General features: G+C 41.6%; 1 long non-coding RNA gene across 1 annotated transcript in view; it reads right to left on the bottom strand.

Moving 5' to 3' along the window:
- Nucleotides 1-3,988: 3,988 nt before the first annotated feature.
- LOC140909995 (uncharacterized) overlaps nt 3,989-23,655 on the bottom strand; it is a 194,950-nt gene continuing 175,283 nt past the window's right edge. Inside the window, exon 5 of the long non-coding RNA XR_012158400.1 lies at nt 3,989-4,078. This is a non-coding gene — a long non-coding RNA (uncharacterized lncRNA). The remainder of the gene's footprint in view (nt 4,079-23,655) is intronic.

Here is a 23,655-nt window from a genome sequence, read left to right as displayed (position 1 = left end):
CATGCTTTTGGTTTGTAATGTGGGCATTTTAAAGCACGAACTATATATTTTTTCTGGTCTGGACTATATTCTGTTTGCACATTAAAAATGGGATGAAGTCATGATCATTTGTATCTAAGTTACCATAAATTTGTAGTGCTATGATCAGTGTCTCTTTATTTGTCAAGAAGAGATCTAATATAGTATTCCTCCATAGTGATGCAACACTTTTTGCATTAGAAAATTGTCATCGATAATATTTAAAAATCCCAAGGACTGGCAGCATGAGACCTCCAGCATAGGTCACTCAAATTTAAGTCCTCCTTGATCATACAGCTTCTTTTTCCCCTACACATTTTAGCTAGGTGTATAACTAGACGGTCATCCTGTTCTCTGGTGAGATTTGGCAGTTTATAGCAGATACCAACTAAAATACCTCATCTTGTGCTTTGTCTGTTACATTTATCCATAAGCATTCAAAATTATTTTCTTCTCAGTAATCAGTGACTTAGAAACAGTAAATATCATTTTTGACATAAACTGCCACAAAGTTTCAGTAATATCAACTAGATTGAATGTGTGCTCATGAATGAGCAATTTGGTTCCTCTTGTTTGTTACTCAGGCTCCTAGCATTGGTGTATTGGCAATTACAGAATTTCTTCTCTTCATGGTCTTTGACTAATTTTGTTCTCAAAATCTTGATTTTGTGCTAAATGAGTGCTAATATTTACCATCTCTTTACCCTGTCTTTTTGCTAATACTTGAACACCGTCCTGTGATTGATGGAATAATCTATCATTGGATTTCAATGAAATGGGAATGCTCGGAGTTGTGAACTGTTGAGTGGGACAGGGGGAAATGTGCTTATTAGTTAGGATCTAGAAGCTTCTGGAAGGCACGTGAGGCATCTAATAATGTGATTCTATTTAAGGCTAGCTAGTTCCACTCTCCAATTACCAGTGACTTCACTCATTCTCATTTTTCTCTAGGGTTCTAAGCATATCTGTAGTTTTATTATTATTTTCTAATCAGTCTAACAGGCATAATAAGACTCCACTTTTAAGAAGGCTATGTCTTCACTTGATGTAAAAATAAAACTTTTTTTATTTTTACATCAAGATAACCAGTCGGAGGTAGCTAACAATGTAAAATCCTAGTTGAGACAAGGCACTGTAGTTTTTACCTCAATGGAGCTAGTCGAGGTCAACCCTACACCCCATCCCATCTGTTTTCACTTTCACACCCTCTTGGGACAGACAGAGGAGAACTAAAAGGAAAAAAGAGGGGGGATGATAATTTTGGCTATGGTGCAATTTTGCTATATAAGTTTGAATATTATGCTGCACATAGAGTAATAAATTACATATTTTTAGCTGCCTGCCAGCAACAGAGGATGACCAACAGAATCAGAAACATCTTTATTATAATTTTACTGCCCCTCTGTGCCATTTTCTTATCGTTTTATTGCTTTCCACTTCAGTCCAGGCAAGTAAAAGAGTAGGATATCTTCTTTCTTATCCAACTATTCAGCAGATATTTAGAGGATAATAAAAAAATGAATTACTGTCCATTTGGATAATCCATTTGCACAGGCCTAATAATAAGGTGAAAAAAATTATATAAATACAAATTCACATTCCCTTACAGTAACATGAACATTAAAATTACCAACAGCCAACAATTTAGAGCACATGGGGCCAGATTTATAAAGGATTTAAGCCCCTACAGACACTGATAGACTCCAATGGGAGTCTGGGGTCTAGATGCTTTTGAAAATCCCTCTGGGAGCCTATCTGCATCTGTTGGGGCCTAAATACCTTTAAAGATCTGGCTCACAATCACCAACTGTTAATAAATCATACAACTGCTTAAGACATTCAAGTGGACCTAGGTGACTGATAGACATTTATTTACAGGAAATTGTGTGTGGGAGGGAATAGAAAGAGAAGAACAACATAACTAACTCAAATGAAATTGATTGTGACTGAATGATGGGCCATTTCATACTCAGTGTGGATTCTCTACATGGTTTCGGCAAAGAAAGGCAACAATTATAGTTCCTACAATCACAGAAGGAAAAGTTATATAACCTGTATTCTTAAAGGTCACAGGATTCAGTCCAATTTTGTCTACAGGCTTATGTCACAAATAATAATAATTAAAAAAATCAGTAAATATCATAGCTTCTATTTTCCAACCAGGTTTACGTTAAAGCAGAGGAAGCACAAAGAGCATTCTGCTTAATTTGACTCAGTATCTTCCAATAGCTTTGGGCTATAACAGTTTAGGATTTAAGCATCTGCACTATGAATTAGAAGAAGAAATAGGTTTTGAATTTGTGATTTCATTTACATGTACTATATCTATAGGCTATATTTTTCAAGAACGCATTTTTCTCATTATGCTTTTCTTTGGTAATAAGCTTTATCCCTCCTCACAACCGGAGAAGTTGCTTTGCAAAGAATGCAACTGGCTGTGTTTAAGCTCTTTCATTCTTAAGATTTTTAAATGTATTCTTCAGACAGATTTCTTTTTAAAATGACAGATACCTGTAAATTCCATGTGTTTGCAGAAAGGAAATTGTATTCTGCCACTGAAGCACACTGAAGACTCGTGTGGGAAAGAAACAGAGCTGTTTCTAGGTCCATTTTTTTAAATTTATTCTCTTGAATTTGTGCTGTATGTACCTATGAAATTTGATGCCTTGTGTTCTAGTGCATTTTTTCATCTGTAAGAACTCTCTAACACTCTCCTTTTTGTTCCCAGAGTTGCTTCAGCCCTTAACAGAGGCTTAAACACTGTGCTCTCTCGTTGAGCCTTCACCTTTGTTCTTTCTTGTTTTCTGAGAGTCAATTCAGACTAAAAGGGTGGGCCTGCAGCCCCTGTACAGCCATGTGCAGGCAAATATGAAGTTTCCCCAATAGACGGGCCACACACAATAGGAGTCTCTGCACCCACCATGCTCTATGCAGAGCAAAGACTGCTCATTCTTGCCCCCCAGGAGAGCAGAACACCTTTAAAGGAGACAGGGAGGATGCTAGGTTATTTACCAGCTACCACACTGTCCCTAATGAATGGAGCAGATTGTTCAGCCCCTGCCCCCAAGGAGCTTAGGTTACATCTCAACAATGTTTTTCTCATTTCCAAACAACTAAGTAGTGAGTAAAGCAAATGTGTGTTTGGTAAAGAGAGCTCCTCACTTGCTGGACAAAACCAGCAATTTTGTCTAATTTCTGGTTGCAAATTCAGACAAAAAATTGCCAGTCCATTTCAGAATACTTTTTGCCAGTCCCATTTTGTAAAGACACCATTTAAAATCATATTTTTTCTGAAAGATTAACAAGAAATGATGTGAAAAGCCACTTTTGAAAAGCAGTGATTCCATTTTGTTTTTGTTATTATTTTAACTGGAATTCCTGAAAAGTTTACAATATGTGCAGGGTACATATAACAGACAACCCCACAGTGTCACACAGGATTGCATGGAAAGCATCTCACCAATGGCATCAGTCTTATCGACCCCAACCGATATAGGATCATAGTGAGAAACAATGCTTCATATTGTCCCCAGATCAGCAGTTTAGGCTATGTTGATATTTTTAAGGTACTGATGTAGTGACTTCATTAATATAACTACAGCAGTGCAAGTCCCTCAGGTAGATGCAGTGCACGAGACAACAAAAAGTGATTTACAGGTGAAGCTTACCCATTTTGAAACTGAAGTAAGCCACACTTGTGCAATTCACTTCGGACTTTCATGCAACATGTCCGCATTAGGGATTAGCACTGATGTAGCGTTCTGTATATCATCTTTAACTAAAGACAGATTTTTCTGGTTTTATAAATGACAAGCACGCTATAGGCAGGGCCCAGTGTATCCCACAATTCTATAGTATTTGCCACAGAATCCATTCATTCCCCACCCATGACCACCTAACTGTGATCCATAAAAAATTATTTCTAACCCGTTCTGTAACTCTTGTTCTTTGACATGTGTGCTACTTACCTCCTTAAGTGGAGATGTTTTTCCATCCGGTTGCACCGTTCTGGAGTATTGCCATCCCATTTTTCAATTCAACACACAATTACTTATTGTACCTGAAACATCAAGGATTGGCTGTTAGTTCTATGAAGGTACATCTAGTCACTATTGCCATGGAAGCAGGCATCTTTTAAGTCGCGGGTGGCATACTAGTCCAGGGAGGGGATAATAAAATAATGTGAAACTATCATTTTTAAGAATTTGTTCAGTTGAAGCGGGTCTAAAATTGATCTGAGACTGCCCTTCACTTTCAGGATTAATGGCGGGAATATAACCACTTCCCACTGTGACACTGTGGAACCTCCTCTATGGGACTCGCCCACAGGAGAAACTGCATGTCCTGGAGGAGGAGCTCATCATAAGAGTGGCCCCTGAAGAGGGAGAGGTAGGAGGGATAGAAATTAATTGGAAGGTATATTCCACCTCCACAGTGGTCAAGCCCCAGTGGTCTGAAGTAATATGGGACCAAGCACTGGGAAAGTAGGAAAGATGGTTTGCAAGTTGTGATAAATGAAGTGGGGTGGGTGGGGGTAGATCCCTTTTATGAACACCCAGCCAGCCGGTTAGCTGTAAAATCCCTGTTAGTAGCTGTTCTCTACTTGCTTTACCTGTAAAGGGTTAAAAAGTCCATAGGTAAATGGAAGGGAGTGGGCACCTGACCAAAAGAGCCAATGGGAAGGCTAGAACTTTTAAAATTGGGAAAAATCTTCCCCTTTAGCTGTCTGTGTTGTTCTCCAGAGAAGAGACAGGGCTAGAACTATGCTGTAAGAGCTTGCGCCAGGTATGAAAAATAATCAAATCGTACCTAGAAACTACTCATTTGAAACCCCAGGTGTGTAAGTAGATGAGGAAATGTCTAGGAAGATGCGATTAGGTTTATCTCATTATGGCATGTGGATTCCTCTGTGCTAACCTTGCTTGTAACCTTTAAGCTGGACCTCAAGAGAGCTATCTTGATGCTTAATCCTTGTAATTGTTTTTTTTAAAAAAAAAACTTAGCAAAAAGCCTAAGTTCCAGATGTATTTTCTTCCTTTTTGTTTTTAACAAAATTTACCTTTTTTAAGAACAGGATTGGATTTCTGTGTTCCTAAGAGGTTTGTGCATATGTGATTTAATTAGCTGGTGGCAACAGATGATTTCCTTTGTTTTCTTTCTCAGCTCTTTCCGGGGGGCGGGGGGGGGTGAAAGGCTTCAGGGTATCCTACAGGAAGGAATTCCCAAATGCACCTTCCTGGGTTCCAAAAGGGGTTTTTTTTGCACTTGGGTGGTGGCAGCATCTACACATCCGAGGTCAGAGAAGTGCCTAAGGTCAGAGAAGTGCCCAAGTGCTGCCCAAGTGCCACCTCCTTGATCTGAATGTCCAATTCTGAAGCCATCCTCTTTAACAATTCCTGATAAATCTTGGAGTTATCAGGACAGAGTGATGTTTCCTCCAAGGAAACCACCTTGTCAGGAGATGTGGAGGAGGAAGCCAAGACTGGAAGTGGCTGGAGTTCTTCCACAGAAAGCCAAGACTGGAAGTGGCTGAAGTTCTTCAACAGTTCTCCCTGTCTGGCTGAGGGGAATGAATAGGTAATCTGAGGGGAGAATCTACAAGCTTCGGGAAAACCCCCTGGGTTCCAAAAAGGCCACTGATAAAGGGCTGGCTGATCGGAGCCTCTCTGGGAGACATATACTTTTTCCTAATAATGAGGGAGGGAGATCAGTGCTGGGACTCTGACAGTCTAGGAGGCATGCTTGCTTCTGACTGAAGTGGCAGCACTCAGCACCAAGTCAGACCGGGAAAGCTCCTTGGGTGGTCTCAGGCCCACCTCCATTAGTGGGAACTTTGGTCTAGCCTCCCTATTTTTTTTTCATCCTAGGCTTGAATTCCTGGCAAATCTGGCACCAGTCCTTCATTTGACCCTCTCCTGCCACTTGAGACAACTACAATGCAGATCGCCTACAGGCGTAGGCTTTGAGCAGGAAATGCACGGTTTGAAGCCCATGGCCTAGGGTACACTTTGTTGCTGGCAACGGAACATTGAAATGGGGAAAACAGCAATACTTTTCCCAACACACAACTAGACCTATTAAAACTTACTAAGTAGCTACAGCTAAATTTGTACACAAAGGCTGAGAGAAAACTGTTCTAGCAACAAACTGGGGTTCCAATGAGCATTGTGGATAATGAAGGGAGCTGGGGGTGGCTTTGTCCTTTATACCTTCACACAGTGACACACACAGCAGTAGAGGGCGCTCAAGCGGCCTGATGGGTAGCACAGAGGGGAAAAGTTCCCAACAGCCACGCACTTGGTGCACAGACACCAAAAGTGGAATGCACATATGCAACCTCTTGAAGAAGAATCTGAGTTTCATTTACAAAAATGTAGTTCCAGTTTTCATGATTGTGAAGTGAAAACTGATAGTGTGAACAAGCTGTAAGGATCTGTCTACACTAGCTACATGTGTAGCACAAACTCCTAATGTAGACACTCTTCACCTGTGCGAAACAGGGCTTTCCCTATGTGACTTGCTCCTGTACAGTACTCTCGCTGTTTTGCATCAATTTACTTTAGGAGTTTGCACCAGTGTAACTACAAGAGTGCAAATTTCCCTAACGTCAACATGTCGTATGTCACTGCAATATTGTCTTTTGCAATGTTCACTTTGAAGCCAAAAGATAACATTTAATACCAACTGTCAAGGTTCCTCCCCCACTCTGAACACTAGGGTACAGATGTGGGGACCTGCATGAAAACCTCCTAAGCTTATCTTTACCAGCTTAGGTCAAAACTTCCCCAAGGTACAAAATATTCCACCCTTTGTCCTTGGATTGGCCGCTACCACCACCAAACAAATACTGGTTACTGGGGAAGAGCTGTTTGGAAACGTCTTTCCCCCCAAATACTTCCCAAAACCTTGCACCCCACTTCCTGGACAAGGTTTGGTAAAAAGCCTCACCAATTTGCCTAGGTGACTACAGACCCAGACCCTTGGATCTTAAGAACAATGAACAATCCTTCCAACACTTGCACCCCCCCTTTCCTGGGAAATGTTGGATAAGAAGCCTCACCAATTTGCATAGGTGACCACAGACCCAAACCCTTGGATCTGAGAACAATGAAAAAGCATTCAGTTTTCTTACAAGAAGACTTTTAATAGATATAGGAGTAAACAGAAGTAAAGAAATCCCCTCTGTAAAATCAGGATGGTAGATACCTTAAAGGGTAATTAGATTCAAAACATAGAGAATCCCTCTAGGCAAAACCTTAAGTTACAAAAAAGATACACAGACAGAAATAGTTATTCTATTCAGCACAATTCTTTTCTCAGCCATTTAAAGAAATCATAATCTAACACATACCTAGCTAGATTACTTACCAAAAGTTCTAAGACTCCATTCCTGTTCTGTCCCCGGCAAAGCAGCATACCAACAGACCCACAGACCCTTTGTTTCTCTCCCTCCTCCCAGCTTTTGAAAGTATCTTGTCTCCTCATTGGTCATTTTGGTCAGGTGCCAGCGAGGTTACCTTTAGCTTCTTAACCCTTTACAGGTGAGAGGATTTTTCCTCTGGCCAGGAGGGATTTTAAAGGGTTTACCCTTCCCTTTATATTTATGACACCAACTTTTTGTTACCTATATTGCTGCTGATAATTTTAGCAGAAAACAGGTTTATCCTACAGTCCCAAACTGCCTCCCATGCTTTTCCAGTTATCAAAATCCCAAATGTTCTTTATTCAAACACCAAAACATTCAGCTTCCCCTGATAAACAGTACTAAAGAATAGAAGTTATTTAGAAAATCAAACCACCAAACACAAAGGGTAAGTGCATGTTTACATATGCTTACCTGGTGCAGCAACTGATAAATATCAAGGTTGATTTTGGTTTTTTCTGCACTCGCTATAAGTCAATAGCAATAATTGTTCCAAAAGCAAAATGGCCAAAATGATGGTTCTCTTAGCAATGAAAAAACATGCTGTGTTTGTAGGCTGGCTTCAGAAAGGCTTTGGGAGACCTAGTTTCAGTTGCAGTCATAGCTGTGTTCTTATAACACAGCTCTAAATCATGTTCTACTGTACCTGCATGCTGATGTTGCTTGGCTATCACGTTTTCTGTCTGTGTATGTGGTGGAACTAGGATTAAAATTAACTAGTAGAAATTCAGCCCAGATAATATAATGGTAATACTGATAGGACAGGGACTATAAACATGAGGAAATGAGTGAAGTTATATCTAACTGAGGGGATGTACCAGCCTCTTACTCAAGTTCACAGTTTAGAGGTCATGTTGGATCCCAGTCAAGAGCTTCTGGATGCCCAGATATCAGTGGTGGCCCAATGTCTAATCTTCCCTTCAAGAAACAGTTACAACTTTTATTTCAGATAGGGACCTCAATACAGTTTTTCATGCCTGTGCATTGAACGCCCTCTACTTGGGATAAAACCTGAAGAACATTCAAAAGCTTTAGATTGTGCACAATGTGGGGAGGGAGGGGGGCATTTATTTGTCAAGTCTGGATTCAGACAATGTGTCTCTGCCATGGCCCTATGCCTGTGCTGTGGTCTCCCCTCTGCTTGGCGTGGCAAGGGCCAACACCACAAAAGTCATCTGCTGATTTAGTTGTGGGGGGCCCCATTACTCCTTTGGATTGACTGGGAAATCCCTCTCTTCTCTAGTTTCAATTGTGCTGGGGTGCATTCTAGAGGAAAAAGCATTCAGCTCCATTCAGCATACAGAGGATTCAGGGGGAAAGTAACTTGCTACCACTACCTGATCCAGCAGAGCTCCTTGCTGTGCTGGCTTTAGTCCCAGAATAGCAGTTTCAGAGTTAATCCATTGATATGAAAGGCCAGCTCACATCTCAGAGCCATTGTTTCAGGCTCTGCTCAGACTTAGACTGCCATCTCTGTATTCTGTACACTGGTTCACATTTTTAAACTTTTGTTCACAACCATGAGTGCTAGATAAAAATAAAATAAGATTCTGACTTCATCATACCCATGGACCTCAGTAGGACTCCCAGGTCTTAATCCAGCCCTATTTCTTACTGAGAACATATTACATCTGTACTTCAAATAATTCACTGGATACCACTCAATTTCTAAGTGTAACTGCAGGTGGTGGGTTTGTTCTACAGATCTATTATGGTTTGGCTCCTGTGTACCTGACAATCTCTTCCTTTATGTCTTGCCATGACATCTGAGATCAGCTCAACAGTAAAGCTGTCAAACGTTAGGTTTTTACTTCTGAGCACCTGATGCAAATCATTCTCAGTGGAAGTCCCATAACTCTAGAATTCATACTCCCCTTTGCTGTGAAGCCCAAATCTGTCCAATCATGCTGCCAACAAAGTAACTAATACTATACAAAATTAATATTGAAATCTGATGTCTCACTTACAGGAAATGGATGTAATAATTGCTGTCAATTCAAAGAAGATGATTTATCCAGTTATATTTTGATTATTCTATTTGAAATCCAAGGTAGAAGAGTGATGCATATTTAAAAGTATCAGCACTAATTACCGACTTGATGCTGCATGCATCCCTTTCCGATTGACAGCAGTGGGGGCGGGGGCTCAGCAACTCACAAGAATGTTCAGTAATTGGGCGAAATTTTCCACATTTTGGCCCAAAAGGAGAATCTGATGAACTCTCGATTTCTTTTTTAATGTTTTTCAAGCAGCTATATTCAACACTGTACAGCATCAAGGCCTTTACCCTTATAAAAAAAGGCATGAAAGACAGAAAAGGGGTTGGATCAATATTGTCTTAGCCACATGATAAGGCTAAGATTAAAGGATAGCTAGAAAAGAGACTCCTGGTTTTATATTCTATGCACTAGAATAGATAATCATTAATATCCTTCTACAAAAGCAACCAGAAAAACCACAGACAGTTTTACTCTGCCAGGTAATGTGCAGGGATTTCCCTACACCCCACCCCCAAATTTCCCCAACTCCCCTCCCCCCACCCCAGTGGTCAACCAGTTACATTCAGTGTTGCCAATTTAATCGGTTGAAAATTTAAATTTAAATTGAAACATTAATACACACTTTAAAAGCATATAGAGTATATGACAAAATACTTGTACCTGAGAAAGCATAATGGGTTTGAAAACTATGAACAAAGACTGGCTTCCTCATACAGTTGTTATTTATGACAGTGTCGACACATTTGTTTCGGCTATATTGGCCTACCTAATAATTTCACATTATGATTTGTAAGCAAGGTCTGAGTGAGCTCTCCCCTGACAGCTAGTGATGAACCGGGGGTGGGTGGAAAGGCTTCAGGATCAGACTGTATTTGCATGAACACACCTACTCATCCAACAGACAGAGCTGTGTTGTTCAAGTGATCAATTTTTGCTGGTGTTGAGTTACAAATAACTTTAGTATTGAATGTGGGGGGTCATGAAATGGTGTTATCCTTATTGTATGAGTAAAGAGCAACAGAAATGTGCTTAGCCTGTCTGAATTGGGGGGGGGGTGGTCTCCCTCAGTGCTTAATTTGTGCTAGAGCTTGCCAGGGCTGAGCCCCGGTACATCTAGGCTTGGCAGTTGATTGCCCTGGGACTTCTGGGTTTGCTACATCAGTTATGAAAGTAACAAACTTGCTTGAGTTACCCTCAACTGAACTGTACTCCCTAATGCCAAGTATTTCAGAGGGAATGAACAGAACAGGCAATCACTGAGTGATCCATGCCCTGTCATCCACTCCCATCTTCTGGCAAACAGAGGCTAGGGACACTCAGAGCATGGCGTTGCATCTCTGCCCATCCTGGCTAATAACCATTGAGGGACTAACCTCCATGATTTTATATAGTTCTTTTTCTAAACCTATTATAATTTTGATCTTCACAACATCCCTGGCAAAAAGTTCCACAGGTTGACTGTGCATTGTGTGAAGAAGTACTTCCTTTTCTTTTTTTAAAATTACTGACTATTAATTTCATTGGGTCACCCCTGGTTCTTGTGTCAAGTGAAGGGGTAAATAACATTTCCTTATTCTCTTTTTCCACCAGTCAAGATTGACACTGTACCCCATATTCTTCACAGTGATATTATTGTAATATAATCACAATCTATTTTATGCAAGATAAGTCATGTGAGCTATCACTGGAAAAGTTACGGTTTGCTGAATATGATTATTCTATTTGTATGCATGTATCATTTTTGTATCCAAAGTTATGAATATTAACTATGTATCTGTATTTAAAAATGTAGTTACACGTGGGTAATGCCCACTAGGCAAAATGTTCTCAGTCTAGATGGCTGCCTTGGAAGGGCCCATTCAGGTTAATGAGCCATTAGGAAGAAACAATAGGCCTTAGGAGAAGCTTATCTGCCACCTTGGCAGCCTTCCTGAGGACCCTCCACGTAATGGCTGCTGTGACACTACAGGGACATGTGACAGCCTTAAGAATCGGCAGCCTGCTTGTATCATCACTTAGGGTGAGGATCTGCTATTCATATCCAATCTATTTAGCATATTAAGCTTAGTTTGTGTTTTTTATTTGCTAGGTAATCTGCTTTGATCAGTTTGCTATCCCTTATAGTCACTTAAAATCTATTTTTGTAGTTAATAAACTTGTTTTTGCTTTATCTAAAACCAGTGTGTGGTAATCATAAGTAAGGGGGGAAAGCTGTTGCATATTGCTCTCCACATTGAGGGAGGGGGTGAATTTTATGGGCTTATGCTGTACAGTTCCCTTTGCAGTGGCTTATACTCGGGGGGGGGGGCGCATGCCTCAGGAACTAGGAGATGCCCTAGCTGAAATCTTTCCATGCACGGGCTGGTTAAAGAGCCTGCCTGCATGTACTGCAGCTGGGTGTGTCCCTACCAGTATGTATGCTTGTGAAAGTGCAGGCTGAAGCCTGGAGGACTTGGCAGCTTGTCATAGCAGTATAGTGTAGAAGGGAGCCAACGCTGATGGCTCCCTCCCTGATGGCTGTTGGCCAGGGGGATTCAGTGGTACCCCAGTTCCAGGTGGCACCCTGGAGGGAACCCATCACAAAGATTATATAGGCCTCCCTCTATCATATCCCCTCTTAGTCACCTCTTTTCCAAACTGAAAAGTCCCAGTCTTTTTAATCTCTCCTCATATGGAATCTGTTCCATATTCCTGTACATTTTTGTTGCCCTTCTCTGTACATTTTTCCAGTTCTAATATATCTTTTTGAGGTGGGGAAGCCAGAACTGCACACTGTATTCAAGATATGGGTGTATCATGGATTTGAATAGTAAAAGTGGAGGAGCTTGGTTTGTCTGACTGCTCAGACAAGCCACTACTGAGAACCTACATGAAAAGGCTGCAAAACACCATGCCTCTGGACTGCATCGACATGCAGAAAGCCTTATAAGCCAGTCACTGTCAAAGCCAATTTTAAAACTTAATGAGGCTGTTAAGAATGCTGGAATCATAGAATCATAGAATATCAGGGTTGGAAGGGACCTCAGAAGGTCATCTAGTCCAACCCCCTGCTCAAAGCAGGACCAATTCCCAGTTAAATCATCCCAGCCAGGGCTTTGTCAAGCCTGACCTTAAAAATCTCTAAGGAAGGAGATTCCACCACCTCCCTAGGTAACGCATTCCAGTGTTTCACCACCCTCTTAGTGAAAAAGTTTTTCCTAATATCCAATCTAAACCTCCCCCACTGCAACTTGAGACCATTACTCCTCGTTCTGTCATCTGCTACCATTGAGAACAGTCTAGAGCCATCCTCTTTGGAACCCCCTTTCAGGTAGTTGAAAGCAGCTATCAAATCCCCCCTCATTCTTCTCTTCTGCAGGCTAAACAATCCCAGCTCCCTCAGCCTCTCCTCATAACTCATGTGTTCCAGTCCCCTAATCATTTTTGTTGCCCTTCGCTGGACTCTCTCCAATTTATCCACATCCTTCTTGATGCGTGGGGCCCAAAACTGGACACAGTACTCCAGATGAGGCCTCACCAATGTCGAATAGAGGGGAACGATCACGTCCCTCGATCTGCTCGCTATGCCCCTACTTATACATCCCAAAATGCCATTGGCCTTCTTGGCAACAAGGGCACAACACAGTGTATGTGAACCAACATGGCTGTTGCATCATACTTTCTATTTAACAAAGAGTTACCACACACTACAAACTGTAGGCCAATGTTAAGTGCATTGTCACTTGTTAATCCTGAAGTTGGACGCTGGTTCCGAACAAGACTGACAAATTCTCGCTATCTTTCTGCAAAAAACTCAGCTGAGTGGCTGGAAGCATGCAGTGCAACAGTAAAAGACTCAGCAGGTGAAAAAGTGAAGAACTCTCGCACCACATTCAAAAAATGTGCATACATGGCTGAGGAAATCACCAATACAAATGGGCATCAAATATTAAGTCATTTCATAGGTTTTCTTGATGTTCATGGTAGGCCAGTTAGTGCATTCTAGCTGTTCAGGTGATAGAAGACACACCAGCTGCATCTGTGACAACCCACATCTTAGAAGAGTTAAATGCTTGTAAACTGAATCCCAAACAAGTGGCTGCTTGTGCATTTGATGGAGCTGCAAACTTCTCTGGAAGACATAGCGGAGTAAAAACTTTGCTCAGAGAAAAGTGGAACCCTAATCTCTCCTATACGCTCAGCAGAGGACATCTACTCCAACTAGTATGAACTGCAGAATATTTAAAAGACATTAAAAAGCCATACATTTAATGGCTTTGTTATACTCTTTATTCAGCAACAGTCCAAAAGGACTGAACTTCTTGGAAAAGATAGAAGCTACATTGGGACTGAAGTTCAAATGAGTCCAACCTGGGAAAACCTGCTGACTTTCCAGTGAGCGATCCTTGACTGTTGTCTAAAATTATTGCAACCATTATTATTGGCTGTGTTGGGGTGTCTGCCCCACATTGGCGGAAAAGGGGTTAAAAGCAGCCCTAGGGAGGCTGTACGGGAGGCATCCAATCAGAGAAGGGCTGAGGGGAGCAGCCTATCAGAGCAAAGCAGGCCCATATACAAAGGGAGGTGCAGGGCAGAGGAGGGTAGTTCTCTGTTGAGAGCCCAGGGAGGAAGGACTGGGTTCCTGAAGGGCTGAGAGAACTGCCAGCACCCTGGAAAGAGCAGTGCTGCCAACAGGGGTCAAGCAAGCAAGAGACAACTCCTGGCTGGCTGTTGGGGGTTGCAGACTGAGGCCCTGACGTAAGGGCAAGGTGCTAGAGCCATGTGGGAAGTAGCTAGACTGTGGACTGCAGTCTGCCACTGAAGGGAGTGGCTGGACAGTAGACTGCAGGTTCGTCAGGAAGGGGGAGAACAGAGTGTGGTACAGCCGGCAGTGTCACTGAAGAGGATGTCGCAGTCCTGGGAGTGACATGGGTCCAGGAACAGTGGTGACAGCGAATGAGATAGTGGAGAGTCGAACCCTGTCACACTGGCTTTGGAAAGTATCTACCGAGATGGGATATATCAGGGGTCTCAAATTCAACTGACCACGGGGCCACATGAGGACTGGTGCATTGGCCAGAGGGCCGCACCACTGACCAAACCTCCCTCACGCTGCACCGGCCCTGCCCCCACTCCACCTCTTCTGTGAAGCCTCGCCCCTACCCCGCCTCTTCCCTGCCCCCATTCCAACCCCTTCCCTGAAATCCCCACCGCAACTCTGCCCCCCCAGCCCCCAGGGGGTGCAGGAGGGGTGAAGGGTGTGGCGGGGGCTCAGGGCAGGGAGTTGAGATGCAGGAGGGATGCGACAGGGGGCTTAGGGCAGGGGGTCAAGGTGCAAGACTGGTGTGGGGTGCAGCAGGGGGCTCAGGGCAGGGGGTTCAGCTGAAGAAGGGGCTAGGGGGGTGGTTTGCGGCCAATGGGAGCTTTGGGGGAAGTACCTGGAGGAGCGGCCAGAGCAACACACAGACCCCCTGTGCCCCCCCATCCGCCAGGTCCTGACTACTTCCCAGAGCGGCGTGGGGGCAGGGCAGGCAGACAGGGAGGGAGCCTGCCCTGCCCCCGGTGCGTGCCGGGCCAGAACCGCTCTAAGTAAATGCTGAGGGGGCGGGGGTGCTGCGGGGAGCTGGCAGGCAGCAGAAAATAACCCCATGGGTTGCCGCATGTTTGAGACCCCTAGGTTAGATCTAAGTAGTGCAGCTGGCAGACTACTTTAGCTACTGAGTTCAGAGAAGACCATCGCCATTCTCTCTTGTAAGCAGCAGTGTATTAACGCCTAGGCCGACAAGGCCTGGGCCTAGGGCAACAAACTTGCAGGGGCGGCAAATTTGTAATAGCAGCTAGAGACTGCTTCCCCCGGCACCGGTTTGCACCCTCTGCCCCGGCCCTGCCCCAACTCCACCCCTTCCCCGCCCCCTCCCTGCCCCATTGGTCCCCTTCCCCAAATCCCCGCCCCAGCCCCGCCTCCTCTCCTGACAGCGCCGCGTTCCCCCTCTTCCCCCCTCCTTCGAGAACCTATTTCGTGCACAAGCACTGGCAGGGAGCGGGGAGAAGCAGGACCCAGTGGCGTGCTCAGGGGAGCAGGCGGAGGGGAGGCAAGCTGAGGGCACGGGGGCGGCAATTATTTCTGGGCCTAGGGGCGGGGCGGGTGGCAAAATCATTAATCCGCCAGTCCTTGTAAATCTACTGTTGAAACCACTTGGGTCATTAAACAATGCCATCCAGGAATCTGCTACAACAGTAGTAGATCTTTTTCCAACAAAAGGAACTACACTTGGTTCAATTAGAGAGATATCCATTGAAAAGATACTGGAAGAAGCAGACTTCAGTCCAGAAGTTGGCTAATGAAAGCACTTATATTGAATCCTTAAGTGAAGTGTACAAGAAGTGTTTGTTAAGCCAGCTGAAAAAGTACACCAACAGAACAGATAAATTGAACACAGAGTGGAATGTCATATGACAAACAAATGAAGATTTAACTTCAACTTCTTCTTTAACATCTCTAGTGGTTCGACCCAATCTTTGTGCTATGTTTCCTGGGATGAAAAAAGTAGGAATTTATCTCTTGCAATTCCCAGTCACAACAGCTACAGCGGAGCGTTATTTTTCCTAATTTAATAGAATTTTGTATTCTGAGAGAAGTTGCCTTCTGCCTGATCATGCATATATCATGAAAGACTGGAAGTAACGGGGACACAAGAAGCCACCAAAGACAAATGCACTGCATTCAAGAAGTTCATTAACGGAGTTGTGCAAAATTACAACAAGAAAGATGTAGCTATCATGCTTCATAATAGGCTTGTGTAGCCAAGTTTAATTTCTGTGATGATTTTAAAACAAGTTAAATTTAATAAAATGGTCGTGAAATATTTTTGTTTTTACTATGGTGCAGTACAGCTCACCTTCACCCTCATGGTCTCTACCCTCATCAGCCATCACCTCCTTTCCCCCACCCCACCCCGTATATTTGAACACCTCCCATAATTTAAATTCCTGGGGAAAACAATCATGTGTAACTTAAACTGATATTTAATACTAGGGAAGGGACTTCAGGAAAAAAATTGGACATTACACTGTCTGCTTTAACAGGTTTCCCCCGAAGAGTAGAAACATTTAAAAGAAGTGTTTCCCAATATTTTGTGGATATGATAAAGTCACTATATAAGAACATGATAGAACACAGATAATTAAATGACATTTCATAACTACTTTAAAATCCCTAGCTTACATGACAAATTGGAACCTGAACAAGAAATCAAACAATTTTGCACACACATCTTTGAATACAGTTCTGAGACAATTTGATAAGTTGAGAGGTGAATTAAATACAAGTTTCACCAAATAAATGTCAGGACCATGAGTCTTTAACACTAGTCCACAGGGACCCTAAGGTGTTACCAAGTTCCAACATGCCACCAACTGACCTGTTAACAGTTGTCAAAATAGCAGCTGAACAATGACAGAGGACTCCGGTCCTGGAAACTGATTGGCAGAATGCTGGGGGTCCTGGTTGGTTCCCAGCTTCTATTTAAATCAAGCACAGGAACAGGAAGTTGTCCATAAAACTGGGTTCTTCTTAGTTAGGTCTGCTTTACCTGCAATACCTGCTCCCGATCTCCTGCCTGCCTCCTGACACCTGTTTTGCTCTCTGGCCTGTCTTGGACTCTGACCTCCTAGTATCTGACCCGGCCTGACTCTGGTTCCTGCTCTGACCACTAGCTCAAACTACCCATGCCTCAGTCATGTCAATAAAACAGGAAGACCCATGAGATACACAAAGCAATTTTACTATGAAATAAGGATCAAGGGAAACTGTTATTCTGAATTCCTTTTAGTTTTCTGGCTAATTACACTATTCCAACAGTTAAGGAATATTCAGACAGAAGTGGTGGCACATCCAAAAGCTATCGGGTATACACTCAATTTATTTCAGCAGTCTTTATGCAACAGATAATCCCCAATTTAGAATCATAGAACCATAAGGTTAGAAGTAACTGCAAGGCTCATCTAGTCTAACCCTCTATCAGGATGCAGGATCTGTTGAATATAAACCATCCAAGACAGATGGCGATCCAGTCTCTTCCTGAAAACTTCCAGTAAAGGAGCTTCCACAACTTCCCCAAGCAGCTCATTGCTACTGTCCTTACAGTTAGGAATTTTTTCCTGTGATTTAATCTAAATCTGGTATGATGTAATTTGAACTCATTGCCTCTTGTCCTGCTCTCTGTGGCAAGAGAGAACAATTTTTCTCCATCTTTTTTTGTAGGCTTTCAAGTATTTGAAGACTGCTATCATGTCCCCGTAATCTCCTCTTTTCCAAACTAAACATACCCCATTCCTTCAGCCTTTGCTGATACGGCTCAAATTGCATCCCTTTGATCATCTTTGTTGCTTGCTTCTGGATCCTTTCGAGTTTCTCTACATCCTTTCTATACAACGGTGACCAAAACTGGACACAGTACTCCAGCTGAGGCCTAACCAGCACTGAGTAGAGTGGTACTATGACCTCCCATGACTTGCAGGCTATGCCTCTGTTAATGCAACCCAAAATTGCATTTGCTTTTTTGCAACAACATTACATTGTTGACTCATGTTGAGGTAATCCCCCATTCCGCATTTGTGCATTTGGTTTTTCTTCCCTAAGTGTAGCACCTTACATTTTTGTTTGTTGAATTTAATTTTATTGTCTATAGCCCAGTTCTCCAATTTATCAAGATCCCTTTGAATTTTAGCTCTATCCTCAAAAGTGTTTGCAATTCCCCCCTACTTTGTGTCATCTGCAAATTTGATCAGTATGCTCTCTATTCCTACATCCAGGGCATTATTAAAGATGGTAAATAACACCAGACTCAAAACAGATCCTTGTGGAACCTCACTTGAGATCTCCTCCCAATCTGACATCATTCCATTAATAGTTACTCTTTGTCTGCGGTTGTTTAACCAATTATACACCCACTTAATGGTAGTTCTACAGAGCCAGCATTTCTCCTGCTTACTTCTGATTTAGCTAAAACCACACAATATATTAATAAGGTAAAATTATCTAAAATCAACAGGAAACATTATGACAAACTGGGAAAATGTATATTAGTTCTTATGGGTATTATGTGACAACCCTATTCGGTTGTCTACTGCTTCCTGCCTCAATGTCTAGAGCTACATCAAAGAAGACTATAAGTGGGTTGTTACAGAACCAAGCAGAAAATGTAAAATAATGACACAAAAAAAAAAAGCAGACTCTCAGGTACATATCTTCAAAGCAGCTAAGAGAACAGTGTCTGGGTTACCAGTTGTGGGGAGAAGTGACCTAGCTGGCTTCATCCCAGCTACTAGGTTTTATGGGGGTGGGGGTGGGAAGGTGATCTGAGAGAGACTGGCCAGGATGTGTCAGCGAGAACATTGACAGTCTGCCTGGGACTCAGAGACAAAGGGATAGGGCTACAGGTAGTGTAGCCTGGTTTTCCCAACTCAGAGAATAAGCCAGACCCACCTAAGCTGTGGATAGAGAGTTAGACTTCAGTAAAGGAATGTTCATGTAGGTCTCCTATTTTAAATCCATTGCTCTAACTGCTGTGTACCTCTTGGGAAAAATAAATCAAGCACTATTTCTGCATCACTGCAAATGTATGTTGTCTCAGGCTCCCAGAGAAAAACTCTGGCACGTGCCAAGCCCATTGAGCCTTCTAAATAACATAGTTGGCAGCCAAATAGTGTTTGGATTTCAGGAATCTGATCCCAAAGAGGTTCACCTGGGGCACTGGAAAAGGCTCTTAGCTGGGGTAGACTACACAATAACTGTGAAATTGACATTGAGATGTTGGAATAAAACACCACAGAAATAGGGTTAGCAGCTACAAAGGGTGTGATAAATAGTAGTGTTTGAATGTGTTTAATGCATTGCGAGTGAAAAAAGAATTGCTCATTACTATGGACTCAGTTGTGAACTGGCTATGTACCCACATAGAAGAGCAAGGGGGAAATGATTAAAGAACAGATCCATTAGCTAATACATTTTTCCCTAGGGAATCTTCAGTCCACAGTCCTGTAGTGAGCACTGTATGGATGGAGATCTGTGCCTATATGGGAGCCCACTGAGATGCATGGAGCTCTACAAGGGTTGCCTGTACAGAGCTCATTATTTGATCAGGATCTAAGTCACCTTATAGGGACTTCTAACCGCTATTCCTTTTAATAATTTAATTTAATAATTTGTTCAGAGAACCTTCACTTTCAGCAAAAGCAAAGCACACTTACTTTGACTAATGTATAATTAACTGTGATTTAGTTTGCTAACCATAAAAGGAAATACATCAATTTTGACATCAACTAAATACATCTCCAAGAAATTAGCCTGCAAATGTAAGAAAGACGACTATTCATGACTATGTGAACTATGTTTCTCTTTGATAGGAAAATGAAACATTAGTCTATCTGATATACCAATAATACATATCAGTAAAAAGTCATCTGTGAAACCGATTGGTGTAGCTGCTTGTGACCATTTTAATGTAAAATAAAGAGGAGGGAGTATAGATTTGTACTGATTTTACAATATTATATAGAAAATTTTTATAAACAGAAAACTATATGTAATTTCATTTTAAAAGTTAAAACCTGTTAACTAAAACCTAAAGTTGTGACATTACATCCCATATTCTTCATAGATATATTGTTAAGATATGATTATGGCATAAATAAGATGTATTTTATGCAAGATAGGTAATGTGACATATCATTGGAAAGGTTATGATTTCCTGAATATGATTATTCTATTTGTCTGCATGTATCATTTTTGTATCTGAATTTAGGAATCTTGTCTATGCATCTATTACAAATGTGTTTACACCTGGGGAATGCCAGTAAGTCTGGATGGCCAGTTTGGAAGGGACATTAGGGAAAACAATAGGTCCTTGATTATGCTAATCTCCCACCAGGAAGCCTTCATGGGGATGCCGAAAACAGCCTCTGTATAATGGCTGTGGAGAAATGTGACCAAGTCACCTGGTACTGGACTCCATGATAATACTAGTGCTTTTCCACTGACGGGGAGTGGGAATCAAACTAGGAGACAAAAGATTCCTGCCACATGCAAAAACTATTTAAGGTAGGGGAGTGACATCATTGGTGCTGCTTCTTCATTGACTCCCCACCAAAAAGAGGACTGCTGGAAACACCTGAGAACAAAAAGACTGGATTAGGTTAGAAGGGCTGAATCTAGGCTAGAGGGTGTGTGGCCTGTGAAAGGAATATCTGGAGTTTTAAGCTGCAAGCAAATGCAGCTTGCCTTCAAGAAATTCTGCAACCTGCCTAAAACAACATTTAGGGTGAAAATTGGCTACTTATAACCAAGTTCTTTAGTATATTAAGCTTAAATTGCACATTTGTTTTATTTGCGAGGTAATCTGCTTTGATCTGTTTACTATTCCTTATAATCACCTAAAATCTATCTTTTGTAGTTAATAAACTTGCTTTGTTTTGTCTAAAACCAGTGCATGTGGACATCCTAACTTGAGGCAGAAAGCTGTGTATATCCCTCTCCACACTGAGGGAGGGGATGAATTTAATTAGCTACACTGTACAGTTCTCTGTGCAACGCAAGACAGTATAATTTTGGGTTTACACTCCAGAGAGGGGGGTGTACTTGAGTAACTGGGAAGTTCCTTAGCTGATCCTTCCCATGCAGAGCTGATCTCAGTATCTGTGTGTATAGCTGCAGCTGGGTGTGTCCCTGCCTGTATGTGTGCTGGTTAAGTGCAATCTGAAGCCTGAGGAAGGGCTTAGCTGGCTTGCCTCAGCAATACAGTGTAAAGGCTGGTGGGCCAGGCAGGCTCAGTGGTACCCCAGTTCCAAGTGGCACCCTGGGGACTGGACAGGGGGTGGGGGAAGCTGTCACACTCTTAATTCTAAGAAATTCATGTATTCCATTCACAAAGGCCAAACTTTTCAAATATGGTGGCCTAAAATTAAACTATGAGATACTTCTAAAACTGGAATGAATTGTTTAAGTATTACCAATTCCAGAGATATGCCTTATGCTTAGAATGGGAAGTACCACTGGTACCAGTAATACCTCTGAAACCAGAATGATTTTTTTTTAAAGGTGTTCACTGTCAATCTATAGCAGCTTGATTCTGCAAGTACTGGACACCCTGGCAGTGATCCTGCAAAGCATTTAAGAATGTGATCCGATGAAGTGAGCTGTAGCTCACGAAAGCTCATGCTCAAATAAATTGGTTAGTCTCTAAGGTGCCACAAGTACTCCTTTTCTTTTTGCGAATACAGACTAACACGGCTGTTACTCTGAAACCAATATTAAGCACATGAATAGTACCATTTACTTTCTGTCTGTCTACAAAGGAAACAGATGGGCTCCCATGTTCTCATTGTGCAGTATATCACTAATTTACATTTTAATGTACTATACACTTTACAATCCACACCCCAAATTGCCAGTTTTCCCCACCTTTGATAGAATATTTAATAGAAAAGACTACAGAGAAAATGTCGCTATTCTGATTTCACTATTTTTACAAAATGCATTACAGTAATCCCGTATATCTTGAAGTGTTATTCTAAATAATGAAGACTAGTTAAAGCTAGTTTTCTGTCTGAATTACCAAAATCTCATCGCCATAATATAAAAAGGAATTGTACATAAATAATCTATTTCATAGTGCACTGGAAGACAATCTGCTACTCGGTGAGCATCAGGGACTAGAAATACCTGAATGCAAATGACTGCCTGAGAAAAAGTGATAGAATCTGCATGAATTTGAACAGCTTGAGGGGAAGGCAAAAAAAACAACACAAAGATAAAATCTTTACATTTTGCAGAAGCAGAACACCTAAATCATGTCAATAGATAAGTTATCAGCACTAGCACAAATGAGTCTGAAGCCTGTAAATTTGTTTTGTTACATAAACATAAAAAAGGAAAAAAACAAAGAAGTTGTTCAGCCAGTGTGACATTCCAGACCATTTATCTTCAAGTTTTCTTTACATATGCAATATCTTGGTATCAACAATACACAAAGCCCTCTTTTTTGGTGTTTGTTGTATCTGGCCAAGTGTTTTTAATGTCTAATTGGTGGCAAAATTACAGTTTTGTATATTACTTCAGCCTGAATGCTGCCAATCAGAGACTGAAAATGTTCATAAGCACAATGCTGGTTTAGAATAGAATAAACTATTACATTTTACATAAAAAAAAGATATGACAGGTGAAGGCAATTTCTTATAAATAACTCCAAGATTAGCAAACAAAAAAACAAAAACAGGGCAATAACAATCAGTTTTGTATCAGTCTGTTCAAAATTCTTTCAAAGTCCTGTTGAAAAATAAATCAGCAATATGATCCCCTACGAGGCATTGGCATGTTTCATTATGACAATCTCTGGCAGCTCATCAGTTCTTCTCAGGAAGTGATCTTCTCCTTCCAGCAACCAAACTAATTTGTTTCCTATTTCAGCTTTTTAGATTCTCCACCCTCTGGCCTTGTTCTTCTCTCTCACTATTTTGATAAAAGCAACACAAAACAAAACTTCATATTTTGGACTAGAATCTGGACTAAAAAGAAGCAGTATTCTATTCTTAAACCCGAGTGATATAATGATCTGCCAGAGAATATAGGTTGGTGGAGGGAATGAAGTGAAGATAAAGAGATGAGAGCCAGCTGTTTTTGATGCTTAAAGATACTCTACAAAACTGTATAAACATCTGTCCAACCATCTTGGAAGAAAGTGTGCTTGACTGACACTTTTTAAAGTTTTTCTCTTTTAATGAAATTGGTCTCATTAAATTCAGTCCGAACAGTTTTCAGTCATTGCACGACAAACTTCAAGTTATCCCCAGATCACTGTTCTATGAATCCGTGTCTTGATACCTTTATTCATTTAAGTTATCAGTCTGAACAACATTTCTGTGATGCCTGTTTAGCTGCTGTTCTGAACTCAATTGCATTGATTTGTCTTTATTCTTGATTATGTGTGCATGTGTGATTAAGCCATGCAGAATGCTTAATTTTAAGTTGTGAAGTACAGTATAACTAAAATAAGTAACTTTCAAACTGAGTCTTTCATAGTTAGTTACAGCACTATGCTTCTTCTGTTAGCTGCTCAGCAACATAAGGGAGCTGGAAAACCAAAAAGTTAGATTATGTTCAGAACACACTACAAGACTTATTTGGTTGCCAAAAAGCTTTTCAGTTTAAAAAAAAAAAAGATAGGGACCCCTTTATGG

This window comes from Lepidochelys kempii, chromosome 4, assembly GCF_965140265.1.
Source record: "Lepidochelys kempii isolate rLepKem1 chromosome 4, rLepKem1.hap2, whole genome shotgun sequence".
Lineage (NCBI taxonomy): Eukaryota > Metazoa > Chordata > Testudines > Cheloniidae > Lepidochelys > Lepidochelys kempii.
This window is presented reverse-complemented; position numbering and strand designations above follow the sequence as displayed.